Source organism: Triticum aestivum, chromosome 4A (assembly GCF_018294505.1).
Source record: "Triticum aestivum cultivar Chinese Spring chromosome 4A, IWGSC CS RefSeq v2.1, whole genome shotgun sequence".
NCBI classification, from domain to species: Eukaryota; Viridiplantae; Streptophyta; class Magnoliopsida; order Poales; family Poaceae; genus Triticum; species Triticum aestivum.
This window is the reverse complement of record NC_057803.1, coordinates 76,686,584-76,700,330: the sequence shown is the minus strand read 5'-3', so window position 1 is coordinate 76,700,330 and position 13,747 is coordinate 76,686,584. Positions and strand designations below refer to the sequence as shown.

At 43.4% G+C, this 13,747-nt stretch overlaps 1 long non-coding RNA gene across 1 annotated transcript; it reads left to right on the top strand.

The window, feature by feature from the left end:
- The first annotated feature begins 11,683 nt into the window (after nucleotides 1-11,683).
- LOC123081787 (uncharacterized) lies at nucleotides 11,684-12,851 on the top strand. Its single transcript, XR_006438788.1, has 3 exons — nucleotides 11,684-11,832; nucleotides 12,636-12,723; nucleotides 12,817-12,851. It is a non-coding gene; the product is annotated as an uncharacterized lncRNA (long non-coding RNA).
- The last annotated feature ends 896 nt before the right edge of the window (nucleotides 12,852-13,747 follow it).

Below are 13,747 nucleotides of genomic sequence, written 5' to 3'. Positions count from 1 at the left end.
AATGCATCAAGATAAATATGCTACAGCACTCCAACATGGCAAAAAAATACATGGCAGGGATCCACTCATAATGCTTGACAAAAGATGAACACCGAGCTACGGCCAATTCATCCATTAATAGGTTCAAACAAGCATGGCAAAAGTGCAAATGATAAACAGGTTTCAGACTTAGTGAAATTAACACAAGCCTGGAATTTCAGATCAGGTAGCACACTTTGGAGCAAGAAAACTATATGTTACAGGAACTTATCATGGCAAAGCAAGGCACGGAATGGAGCTACTCAAAGAGCTTAACAAAAGTCCCGTAGTGACCTTGAGCCGAAAGGGATCAGAAAATACAATTGCAAGCATGTGAACATGGCAAAAACATAAACAGATCTCAGACTTAGTGAAAAACTGGAGCATGCAAATATCTTAATGAGTAGGCATGTTTATGAGCTCGATGCACTCACTACAGATTAAGAAATGACAAACTAAGCATTCACCCATCAAGAATACATATCATATAAGCTAGACATGGCAAGAACAACAAGATAGCATGCACGGATCAACAACAACATCCTTGGCAAAATCACTAACAAGTAGACAATCTGCCAGGATTCACGAAATAGCAAAAGTAGAGCTCGATTGACTCACGCTAGGTTGCTCCATAATTTCAAATAAAGACATGGATGGATAGAGCACTACAAGATTAACAAATCATACTTACTGATCATCCTCAAAAGAGGCACGGATCACTAGGAAACAACATGAACATATGGCATAATGATAAAAACAAATCAAGGACTTAGTGAAATTGCTAAGTCCCTGAAATCAGCATTAACAAATGCACCACTTTGCAAGCTTGTGCTAGTCACCACACACATCACAAAATTACATGGATAGCACCTCTCGAAAGATGGCAAAGCATATAACAAAACACATGTAGAGCTCAGGGGCATATCATGCACACAATAATAATGGCAAAAATGACAAATAGCTATTTGGTGCAGCAGATCTGACAATTAACTCAAATAGCTCTCTTCCAACAGCATTTCGGGCATCAAGATGAGCTCAAATTAAAATGATGCAATGAAATGAAACGATGTGCTCTCTGAGGCGAACATTTTTATATGCTACACGCCCAAAACGGATCTACGGATGCGGAGATATAGCATGATGAAAAATGCAATTTGTCTAGGGTTTCGGGAGAAAGTCAACCGAGGAGGGGATCTCAGATCCAGATCTGGTTTGCACACGGAACGAGGTTCGCCGGCCGGAGCTTCGAGGTCGCCGGAGTGGACTTGCCGCGGAGGAGGGGGCCGGTCGCCGGCGAGGTGGCCGGAGAGGTGGTCGGGCGCCGGATCCGGAGCGGCGGACGGTGGGTGGCGGCGGTTGGCGGTGCCGGCCTCGGTTGGCGCGGCTGGCGCAGATGCCAGCGAGCGGCCAGGCGAGCGCCGGCGGAAGGGGAGGCGGCGGCCGCGGCGGAGGTGCGGCGGACCGGGCGCGGGGAAGAAGCTCCCGGGCGGCGGCGGGGCGCGTTGGGCCTCGGGGGCCCGGCCTAGGCCTCCCGGGCCGGCGGCGGCGACGAAGTGGGGTTGCGGCTCGGCCAATGGGAGCGTGCCACGTGGCGGCAGGGTGGAAGTCGGACACGTCCGGCGCGCGGAGGAAGACGGAGACTAGGGTTTCGGGCGAGAGATCCGAAATTTCGGGAGTGGGTCTTTAAATAGGCATAGGAGGAGCTAGGAGAGTCCAAATGAGGTGCGGTTTTCGGCCACGCGATCGTGATCGAACGCTCTAGATGATGGAGAGGGTTTTGGTGGGTTTTGCACCAAATTGGAGGGGTGTTGGGCTGCAACACACACGAGGCCTTCTCAGTCTCTCGGTTAATCGTTGGAGTATCAAACAAAGTCCAAATGGTACGAAACTTGACACGCAGTCTACCGGTAGTAAACCAAGGCCGCTTGGAAAGTCTCAATCCAATCCGGAAATGTTTAATCCCCACACACGAAAGGAAGGTAGAAAGGACCACTGGAGGAGATAGGAGCGCCGGAATGCAAAACGGACAACGGGGAAAATGCTCGGAAGCATGAGACGAACATGTATGCAAATGCAATGCACATGATGACATGATATGAGATGCATGACAACAACAACAACACACGGAGACAAAAACCCGAACCCTAGGAAATAAAATAACTTAGCGCCGGAAACGGCAAGAGTTGGAGTACATATAAGGTAAATTACATTCGGGGTGTTACACCCCTCCGCCGTATATAAAGGGGTGGAGGAGGGGGCCAGCCGGCCCTCATGGTGCGCCCCCTAAGGGGGGAATCCTACTCCTACTAGGAGTAGGTTCCCCCTTTTCTAGTCCTAATAGGAGGGGGAAGGAAGGGAGAGAGGGGAGGATGGAAAGGGGGGCCGGCCCCCCGCCCAATTCGGATTGGGCCGGCCCAATTCGGATTGGGCTTGGGGGGCCCCTCCTCTTAGCCTTCTCCTCTCTCTTCCACTAAAGCCCATGCAGGCCCATTAAGCCCCCGGGGGGTTCCGGTAACCCCTCGGTACTCTGGTAAATGCCAGAACTCATCTGAAACCATTCCGGTGTCCAAACATAACCTTCCAATATATCAATCTTCATGTCTCGACCATTTCAAGACTCCTCATCATGTCTGTGTTCACATCCGGGACTTTGAACTACCTTCGGTACATCAAAACACATAAACTCATAATACCGATCGTCATCGAACGTTAAGCGTGCAGACCCTATGGGTTCGAGAACTATGTAGAGATGACTGAGACTCATCTCCGATCAATAACCGATAGTGGAACCTAGATGCTCATATTGGTTCCTACATATTCTACGAAGATCTTTATCGGTCAAACCGCATAATGACATACATTGTTCCCTTTGTCATTGGTATGTTACTTGCCCGAGATTCGATCGTCGTATCATCATACCTAGTTCAATCTCATTACCAGCAAGTCTCTTTACTCATTCCATAATGCAACATCCCACAACTAACTCATTAGTCACATTGCTTGCAAGGCTTATAGTGATGTGCATTACCGAGAGGGCCCAGAGATACCTCTCCTATAATCGGATTGGCAAATCCTAATCTCGATCTATGCCAACTCAACAAATACCATCAGAGACACCTATAGAGCATCTTTATAGTCACTGAGTTACGTTGTGATGTTTGATAGCACACTGAGTGTTCCTTCGGTATTCTGGAGTTGCATAATCTCATAGTCATAGGAACATGTATAAGTCATGAAGAAAGCAATAGCAACAAACTAAACAATCAAAGTGCTAAGCTAACAGATGGGTCAAGTCAATCACATCATCCTCTAATGATGTGACCCCGTTCATCAAATGACAACTCATGTCTATGGTTAGGAAACTTAACCATCTTTGATTAATGAGCTAGTCAAGTAGAGGCATACTAGTGACATTCTGTTTGTCTATGTATTCACACATGTACTAAGTTTCCGGTTAATATAATTATAACATGAATAATAAAAATTTATCATGGCGTATGGAAATATAAATAACAACTTTATTATTGCCTCTATGGCATATTTCCTTCATATCATATATACTTTTGTTCACTTTGCCATCCTTCTTATCCGCCAAGTATTTGGGGCGGTTCCGCTTCCAGTGACCATTTCCTTCGTAGTAGAAGCACTCCGTTTCAGGCTTGGGTCTAGCTTTGGGCTTCTTCATGGGAGTGGCAACTTTCTTGCCATTCTTCTTGAATTTCCCTTTCTTTCCCTTGCCCTTTTACTAGAAACTAGTGGTCTTGTCAATCATCAACATCTGATGCTTTTTTTGATTTCTACCTTCGTCGATTTCTGCATCACAAAGAGCTCGGGAATCATTTTTGTCATCTCTTGCATATTATAGTTCATCACGAAGTTCTAGTTACTTGGTGATAGTGACTAGAGAACTCTGTCAATCACTATCTTATTTGGAAGATTAACTCCCACTTGATTCAAGCGATTGTAGTACCCAGACATTCTGAGCACGTGCTCACTAGCTGAGCTATTCTCCTCCATCTTGTAGGCAAAGTACTTGTCAGAGGTCTCATACCTTTTAACACAGGCATGAGTCTTAAATACCAACTTCAGCTCTTGGAACATCTTATATGCTTCGTGGCGTTCAAAACGTTTTTTAAGTCCCGGTTTTAAGCCGTAAAGCATGGCGCACTGAACTATCAAGTAGTTATCATACCGAGCTTGCCAAACGTTCATAACGTCTGCATCTGCTCCTTCAATAGATCTGTCACCTAACGTGCATAAAGGACATAATTCTTCTGTCCAGCAATGAGGATAATCCTCAGATCACGGACCTAGTCCGCATCATTGCTACTATTATCTTTCAACATAGTTTTTCTCTAGGAACGTATCAAAAAATAAACGGGGAGCTACATGGCGAGCTATTGATGTACAACATAGTTATGCAAATACTACCAGGACTAAGTTCATGATAAATTAAAGTTCAATTAATCATATTACTTGAGAACTCCCACTTAGATAGACATCCCTCTAATCATCTAAGTGATCACGTGATCCATATCAACTAAACCATGTCCGATCATCATGTGAGATGGATTAGTTTTCTATGTTGATCATATCTACTATATGATTCTCGCTCGACCTTTCGGTCTCAGTGTTCTGAGGCCATATTTGCATATGCTAGGCTCGTCAAGTTTAACCCGAGTATTCTGCATGTGCAAAACTGGCTTGCACCCATTGTATGTGAACGTAGAGCTTATCACACCCGATCATCATGTGGTGCCTCAGCACGAAGAACTGTCGCAATGGTGCATACTCAGGGAGAACACTTATACCTTGAAATTGTAGTAAGGGATCATCTCATAATGCTACCGTCGTACTAAGCAAAATAAGATGCATAAAAGATAAACATCACATGTAATCAAAATATGTGACATGATATGGCCATCATCATCTTGTGCCTTTGATCTCCATCTCCAAAGTACCGTCATGATCTCTATCATCACTGGCATGACACCATGATCTCCATCATCTTGATCTTTATCAACGTGTCGTCACATGGTCGTCTCACCAACTATTGCTTTTGCAACTATTGCTATCACATAGCTATAAAGTAAAGCAATTATGTGGCACTTGCATCTTATGCAATAAAGAGACAACCATAAGGCTCCTGCCAGTTGCTGACAACTTGAACAATACATGATCATCTCATACAACAATTTATATCTCATCACGCTTTGACCATATCACATCACAACATGCCCTGCAAAAGCAAGTTAGACGTCCTCTACTTTGTTGTTGCAAGTTTTACGTGGCTGCTAAGGGCTTAGCAAGAACCGTTCTTACCTACGCATCAAAACCCACTACAAAAAAAGACACTTCCGTGATGATACATGTTTGTCACAGTAGGTCACGTTTTCTGTCATACATGTACATCCATGACAATTTTATGACAGAATCAAGATAGTCATACCTATGCTGTCATAGAAGTGTTCCATGACATTATGAAAATTATCATCACGGAAGTGTCCACTTCCATGACGATAAATCGCGTGTCATAGAAGTGCTTTTGTCAAGGGTGACCAACACATGGCATCCACCGTAACGGGACGCCGTTAAGCTATCGGGTCCGGTTTTGGATCTGATAACCCGCTAACAGCAACGACCAATGCCGATTTTCCATGTGTAAAATTCTCATTGACCGATGGAACCACGTGTCAGCTCCGCGTTGGCACATGTGTCACTCATCCAATGGGCGAGATGCGCCTATGATACGTTGACATGTGGACCGGCCCAAAAGTGGCCCATAAAGATTAAATGGGCCGACCCAACTAAAGGCCCACAAGATTTAGCGGGCCATAATGGGCCGGCCCAGCTAAAGGCCCACAAGATTTTGCAGACCATAATGGGCCGGCCCAGCTAAAGGCCCAACATTCTCAGTTAAGGCCCACACGACTAGTGTTAAATCGGCCTGTCAATGGCCCATCCTAAACTTGTCATCATTGCGGCCCATGGTCACTTCTGGCCCGTTAATAGTCCGCTAAGAATTTGGGCCGAATTACGGCCCGGTGTGTTTCCGGTCTGTTAAAGGTCCTACTTTTGTACATTGACAACATGGCAAAGGGTGGAAGGCTTGGCCTGCTCAGTGTTTTGTTCCACTCTTGCCACCTTAGATTCTGTCATCCCGGTGTTATGTTCCTTGATTTTGCGTTCCTTACGCAGTTGGGGTTATGGGACCCCCTTGACTGTTCGCTTTGAATAAAACAACCCCAACAAGGCCCAACCTTGGTTTTACATTTACCTAACAACGTAAACTTTTCCCTAGGGAGTTATAAACCTGAGGGTCATCTTTATTTAACCCCCATGGGCCAGTGCTCCTCTGAGTGTTGGTCCGAACCGAGTAGACTGCAGGGCCACCTCGGGGAAACTTGAGGGTTGGTTTTACTCATAGGATGTTTCACCCGGTGTGCCCTGAGAACGAGATATGTGCAACTCCTATCGGGATTTGTCGGCATAGTCGGGCGGTCTTGCTGGTCTTGTTTTACCATTGTCGAAATGTCTTGTAACCGGGATTCCGAGTTTGATCGGGTTGTTCCGGGAGAAGGAATATCCTTGATTGATCGTGAGAGCTTGTGATGGGCCAAGTTGGGACACCCTTGTAGGGTATAAACTTTCAAGATCCATGCCCGCGGTAATGTGGCAGATGGGAATTTGTTAATATCTGGTTGTAGAGAACTTGACACTTGACTTAATTAAAATGCATCAACCACGTGTGTAACCGTGATGGTCTCTTTTCGGCGGAGTCCGAGAAGTGAACACAGTTGGGTTTTGTATGAACGTAAGTAGATCAGGATCACTTCTTGATCACTTCTAGTTTATGACCGTTGCGTAGTTTCTCATCTTACTCTTGCACTCGTATGTTAGCCACCATATTTGCTTAGCGCTTGCTACAACTCCACCTCATTACCACATCCTACCCATAAGCTTAAATAGTCTTGATCTTGCGGGTTTTGAGATTGCTGAGTCCTCGTGACTCACAGATACTACCAAAATAGTTGCAGGTGCCGAGGATACCAATGCAAGTGATGCCATCGAACTCAAGTGGGAGTTCGTCGAGGACCTTGGACGTTACTACGTGTCTTTTCCTGATGATCAGTAGTGGTCCCTAGTTGGGACGACCGGTATCTAGCATTTGGGGTTGTTTTCTTTTCATTTGGATTTGTCCGTATTCGGACTATGTGTGTACTCTGTATGATGTATGAATTATATGCTCATTGTGTGGCGTGGTGATTGTAAGCAAACTCTATTTATCCCTTTCTTGTTCATTACATGGGATTGTGTGAAGATGACCCTTCTTGTGACAAAACCACAATGCAGTTATGCCTCTAAGTCGTGCCTTAACACGTGGGAGATATAGCCGCATCGTGGGCGTTACAAGTTGGTATCAGAGCCATCCTTGACTTAGGAGCCCCCTGCTTGATCGAATCATTGACATTGTTGAGTCTAGAACAAAAATGTTTTGAGTCTTAGGATTATATATATCGGAGAGTAGGATTCTTTTACTCCTCAGTCCCCTTCGTCGCTCTGGTGAGGCCTCCTGACGTAAATGTTTTGACTTTCCTCTCCTCATTTTCACTAAAAAAATCAAGATGACGCGGGTATCTTGGGATCATTCTGATATTCTTGTGAAGAGAACATTGTTCTTGGTGCCTCCTAACATTTAGGGGTTGTGGCAGTGTCCCGAGGAGTTGAGCTCTGAGGTGTTGTCGTCACAATTTTATCGTTGCAGTTCTGGAATACCTGAATTCGCCGACATCAAAAATCTCTTTTATGCAATTAGTGGTGAGATAATCTCAACGCCACCCAGTACTGGGGAGGGAGTTCGGGAGTATTGCCATAGCTCGTATAACTGATGCTTTTCGAAAGTTCAGGTAAACGATTTCCGGAGTTTTCTTGGTTATGTGTTGACGGATGGATACAGTTGGAGCATAGGGCTTGTTAGTTGTGTGATATATATTGTGCCTCCCTGTATCCCCAACACCAGATTGCATAACCAGAAAGTTTCGGGAGTTAATAGGTGGGAATTCAATTATCACGTAGGATATCTGTCCAACAGACACATGATACGATATGGGGTCTATCATATGTTTTTTCCGGCTTATCCTGCAAGCCAAATCCTTTGTTTTGTTTTGAGTTGTGGTATTCGAGTTGCTTCGATGTCAAGTGTTGATTCCATACCTTTCTAAGCGATGTTCTCATAATTCTATGTGAATACTAATCCTTCTTGATCATCGAGATTGTCATGTCAATTCTTTTCCAACTGGTGCTCATTTCATCCGTCCCAAGTTGCCTTTGTTATTCCCGCCCTCCCACCCTTTTCTTCAAGGACTCAGATTTCTTAATCAAGTATCCATTTATTGATGTGAAGTATCTTCATTTTTCCATTCAATGTTCTTATCCGGTGTTTCCTCATGAAGATGCTCAGGAGCTTCACGTTTATCATTCTTCGTTCTTTTTTTCTTCTCTGGTGGACTAAATTCAAGCATCAATGTTGATCATACCCCTTTCCTCGTTTCAAATGTTTTCCCATGCCGGTGCGCCTCTTAATCATTCTCATCTCGCTATTCTTCATATCCGAAGTGCTGAAGACATCTCAGAAGATTTGTGTCTCCATAATCAATCCGTTCAAGCTATTTCGAGGTTGTTATCTCATTCAAGCCATTTAATTCAACAAGTGCAATCTATTTTCAAGCAATATTTTCAATGGTGTTTATTTTGAGTGGGCCCTAACCCACAGGTATTTCCCAGGATCTTACCTGTCTCTTCTAATTTCTAGAGCTATTCTCAATTCATTTCAAAGTTTGACGTAAGATTGAATTATCATTAGTCATATGCCTTCTCCAAGGTTGGTTTCAAATTATTTTCATCATTGGTTCAACATTTTTATTCTTCATTGTTCCAGAGTGCCTGAACAATTCATGGTGGTGTTTCTCATCATCATTCTCAACATTTGAAGACCGAAGAAGATTTTTTCCTAAATCTTGGTCCGTTGTCTTGAAGATTCGTGGTTCTAGCTTCATGCCATCCTCTCAAATCATTTCCAATCGTGAGAATTATTTTCATACCCATCGAAAGCATTTCATGAGTTCTTTCCATTTTATTCCTACGGAGGCCATCATTTCGGATTTATTCATTCTCAACGTTCAACTCTCGTTCACCAATTCTCCTAAATTGTGATTTTTTTCATTCATCTCCAATTTCTTCCAGTGCATTATTTAAGTACTCTAATCAGTTCGTGATCTCTTTGTTATCTTGTATCTAAATTCATTCAAGTATCTTCATGCATTTTAATGCTTCCCGAAGAGCCATTCTCTTTTCATCATTTGTTTCAATTTTTACGGTGGTTCATTTGAGATTCCTCCTCCTTTGCTATCGTATTAATTCATTCGTTCTTTCCTAAAGCCCACCAGTGGTTTGTTCAAGTTTTCCCAAGTTTTTGGTATATCTCTCTTCAATCTTTTCAAGAAGAATAAGTAGCATGCCTATCCATTGCTTGTCATCTATTTAAGTTGACGAAGGATACGCATAATATAATTCTTATTCTTGTTTCCTTGAGGTGATTAATTCCTTCTCCCAGAGTTTGTCATGATGAAGTAATTCTCGGTTTTAAGTTGTTCATCTTTGTTCCGGAGTTCCAAGTTCTCTCGGTTATCTCGTTGCGAAGCTCCATCTAAATCATTGCAAGTCTTCACCTTGTTCTTTCAACTTCTCTTTCTTTCTATCATCCTTTTATTATCAGAGTTCTTTCATTGAGGCTAATCATGCTGGCTCACCAAAGATTTCATTCATTCTCAAAATCTTCATCAAGATTTTGTTGGAGGAGCTCAAGTATTCTTCTTCTTGCATTACAAAGTGCAATTCTTTCTACCTTATCATTTGAGGTGGTGTTATGTAATTTTTGACAATTTCCTTCATGTTTCATGATTCACAAGTTGTCAAGAATGAGATATTTAAACCCATCACTTTCTTCCTTGGAATTATCTTGGGTTATATTTCACCTAAAGCCTTCCCTAAGGAATGTTTCTATTGTGGTGCTTATCAATGATCCAAGTTATCTCCTTATCATCTTGGTGGAAGAAGTTTTTCATCTCTTTGGTGTTCTCAATCAAATTAATTGATTCCGTTAGTGGCTGGTCTTCACCTCATAATGTTGAGATGATTCCATAAACCCACTACAAGCTTATTCTTTTCGTTGTTGGTTTTCCAAAAACTTTGTTCTAACCTTCTGGCAAGGATGCTTTCCTAGTTCATTTGTGGCAGAAGTTGTCATTTTCCTCTCCGTTGTTTTGTTCCGACGACCTAGCTTCTATTCTTTCATTCCAGAGGCATTGTGATGTTGCTCTCTTCACCCATCACCTTGTTTTGTCAAGATCATGCTATTTTCTTGCTTATCCATTTAACCGAGTGTTGTGTTCTCTTTTCTAGTTCTTTTCATCTTATCAGGATTCTCTTCTCTTTTCTATCAGAGTCATGTCCAAAGTCTTTCCTTCTCATTTGTTGCCTATCTCGTTTAAACCTGAATGGTTCCAAATTCTTTCTTGTACCTTGTGTTCTTTTATGTCTTTGAAACCTCTAAGGTTCTTTGGTTTCGCTCATTTGGCAAAGAAGCAACTTTGTTTTACCTCCTCCTCTTCCGCTTCTCTCTGGTGCCATCCCTAGATCTCGGGACGAGATCTCTTGTAAGTGTAGGAGAGTTGTAACGACCCGAGACTGATGCTCCAGGAGCCTTCCATGTTCTTCGTGATCGCTGTGTGTTTTATTTGGTTGTTGCATTCATCATCGCATCATCTGCATTGCATCGGCACTCTGTTGCCGTCATGTTTTTAAAACTTGCATCCATCTTATTTGCCGCTTCTTCCTCGTCTTTGTTGACCCCATCTCAGGTCAACCGGACCGCTCTCTTCCCTCTTCTTTGAGCCCATCAAACCCCCCTTGTCTCCATGGCCTTTTGTGAAACCCCTCGTGCGCCTCCGAAAACAGTCCCGAACCCGAACCGCTCAGTCGTGACCGTTTGATTTGGATCATCCCCAAACATCCCTAAAATATCATTGGTTCTTTGTTGGAGTCCCCTAAGCTATTTATCTCGGACCGTCCGATTTTGATCGGAGGGACCAAATCGCGAGCATCTAGTTCCCCTACCTATTCATAGACCAAACCCTGTTTTATAGGGATCCAACCCTAGCCGCGGCCGCACTATCTTCCTCGGGATCCCATCCCGATCCACTCAACCAACCCCTTGCCATCCGGGAACGACTTGTGTAGAATCTGGCTTGTGGTGAAAAAATAGAAGAAATGATGTTGGGCCATCGGATGAGAGATCGATGGCACAGGTCCGGATTGTGGGATCTTTGCACAAAATTTACAAAACGGTCCAACGCTACAAGCAAATTTGCTTTCGCTGCCCTCCCACGTCTGTACCAAATCCTTACAGAGCGAAGGCACGGGATCGAAGATTTCTTGGCTGCGGCTGCGGCGGCGGCGCAGATCCTGAGCCAAGTTGGGCGGGCACGCGCAGCAAAGAAGCTGATCCATCTCATCCTCGATGGCCCCTAGCCGTTTCTTCGCCTCTGGCGCGGTTTGAGGCAGATTGGATCAGATTCCTCACCTCCTCCCCACTCTCAGGCTCCCAGATCAGCTCTCCGTCCTCCTCCTCCGCCCCCCCCCCCGTCACCTCCTCTCGCGATTCAGCACTAGCTCGGCGGTCGTGGATCCTCGCCTCCTTCCCGGCCGGCCGCTTCTTGTTCTGCGAATAGGCCACCACGGTTCGTCATTCTTCAGGTAAAATATAAATGTTATTTTTTTATTAGCTAGTAGATTGATACTTCATCTCTATAGTTTTATATTCTTTCTACTTGTTAATGTTGAATCTTTCCATTTAGTTGTTGGGTAGCAACAGAAGAAGAATGAGCAGCAACCCGAGTAGCATAGAAGCTGATCTGCTCTGGGGCGATTCTTATGTTTGTTGGATTCTTATTTTTTTTCCAGAAGCAGCAAGTTGATTAGTGCTATTATTACTTAGTTATGATATTGTGTAGTGCTACTGGCTCATGGAGATCTTGTGTTGGCTTCAATGGCTACTTCAGCCGTACCAAGCGCATGTACCAACTGTACATAAACGCTATCCGATTTCTAGCAGGAAGCAATACACTAGCAAATCTAGCTATTCCGGTGAGATGCACTCGTACACGAAGTAGGCTGCTCTGGCTTCGTCGATTCTTCAGCGGCAAGCCGAAATGCACACACCTGAGACACAATGGCTATTTTTCTTTTTCTATCTCTCCAAGATACATATGCTGAATAGACAAAGATGCCATTACATATTTTGCTAGGGGATTCGTTGGGTTGGCTATTCCTTTTAAATGCTTACCGATGATCTTTCATCCCCAAAAGTCTGACATTTGTTATTGGCTGGGTGCTCGCTCCAGTATTTCTATGCACATGAATATTTCCTTTCCTTCTGAGAGTGATTAATTACATTTCCCTAATCTTTCCCATAAGCCATGCCTTTGACATGACCCATGTGGCAGAAGTTTGACATGGAAAAGATGATCCCCAGTCTAAATTTGCAATTCTCATCACAGGATCCAGTAATGGAGGGTAGCAGTGCGATGTCTCCTCTAGGAGAGCCCTCAATTCCAATGATCGCAGCATGTGCACCAGCACTATCAGGTGACAATAGGGATACGAGAAAATCAAGATATCCTAATGTATCTAACATTATGTTAATCCCTTGTGTGTTGTTGGTTGCTATTTTTTTTGCAGCCATGGAATCGGTCAATAGTGTTCAAAATCATGATTTCAGCGATGCAACGTCATTCGCAAAAATTAATTCCCCAATGCTTCTCATTGATGACTCCAGTACACCGAAAAAAAAGAATCATTCTCTAAAGAGGTACACGCGGTTTTTTATTTTAATATAATGTACATAACTTCTTATTTTTGTCCATATTAAACTGCATGAATACATTCATGTTTGATAGGAAAATATACACTTATCATATGTCATGTCCATGTCAAACCTTAGGTGGCAAACAAATATGCTAAAACTAAACATCTGAGATAGCCCTATTTGTGTTATAACACTTGTCACAACCTATAATACTCGCATTAAATGGACATTCCATATGGGAGTAGTAATTTTTGGCAGTGACAAAATGAGATCTCATAACCGAATAACATGTAGTCTTTAGAAGTGAGATGGTGTTGTCACGTGAGGGTAATGTTACTGAACTTGCAATCAATGTTGCAGGGTTCTTTGTATAAACCCCAGTGTGACGAGGAATTGAAGCCAAAAGTAGGGATGATATTTGATGACATTGCCTCGGTGCTGGAATTTTACAAGACATATGCACACAATGTCATATTTGGTGTGCGTCTTGGACAACAGAGGGTCGTAGATAATGTGCTTCAATGGAAACGTTTCCTGTGTGCAAAAGAAGGCTTCCGTCCCGAGAAAGGTATAGTTGTTGTTGAGGCTTCAAAGAAAAGGAGAAAGGTTAAATTGACTAGATGTGGATGTGAAGCTTATATATATGTCACTCGAGAAAGTAATGGAAAATACAAGATAGCTTCACTCACTAAATATCACAATCACCCTTCTGTGCCACCGAGCCAGTAACACTTGATTAGATCCAATAGTCAAGTTAGTGAGAGAGTGAAGACAACACTTCACGATTGTCAGAAAGCTAGCATT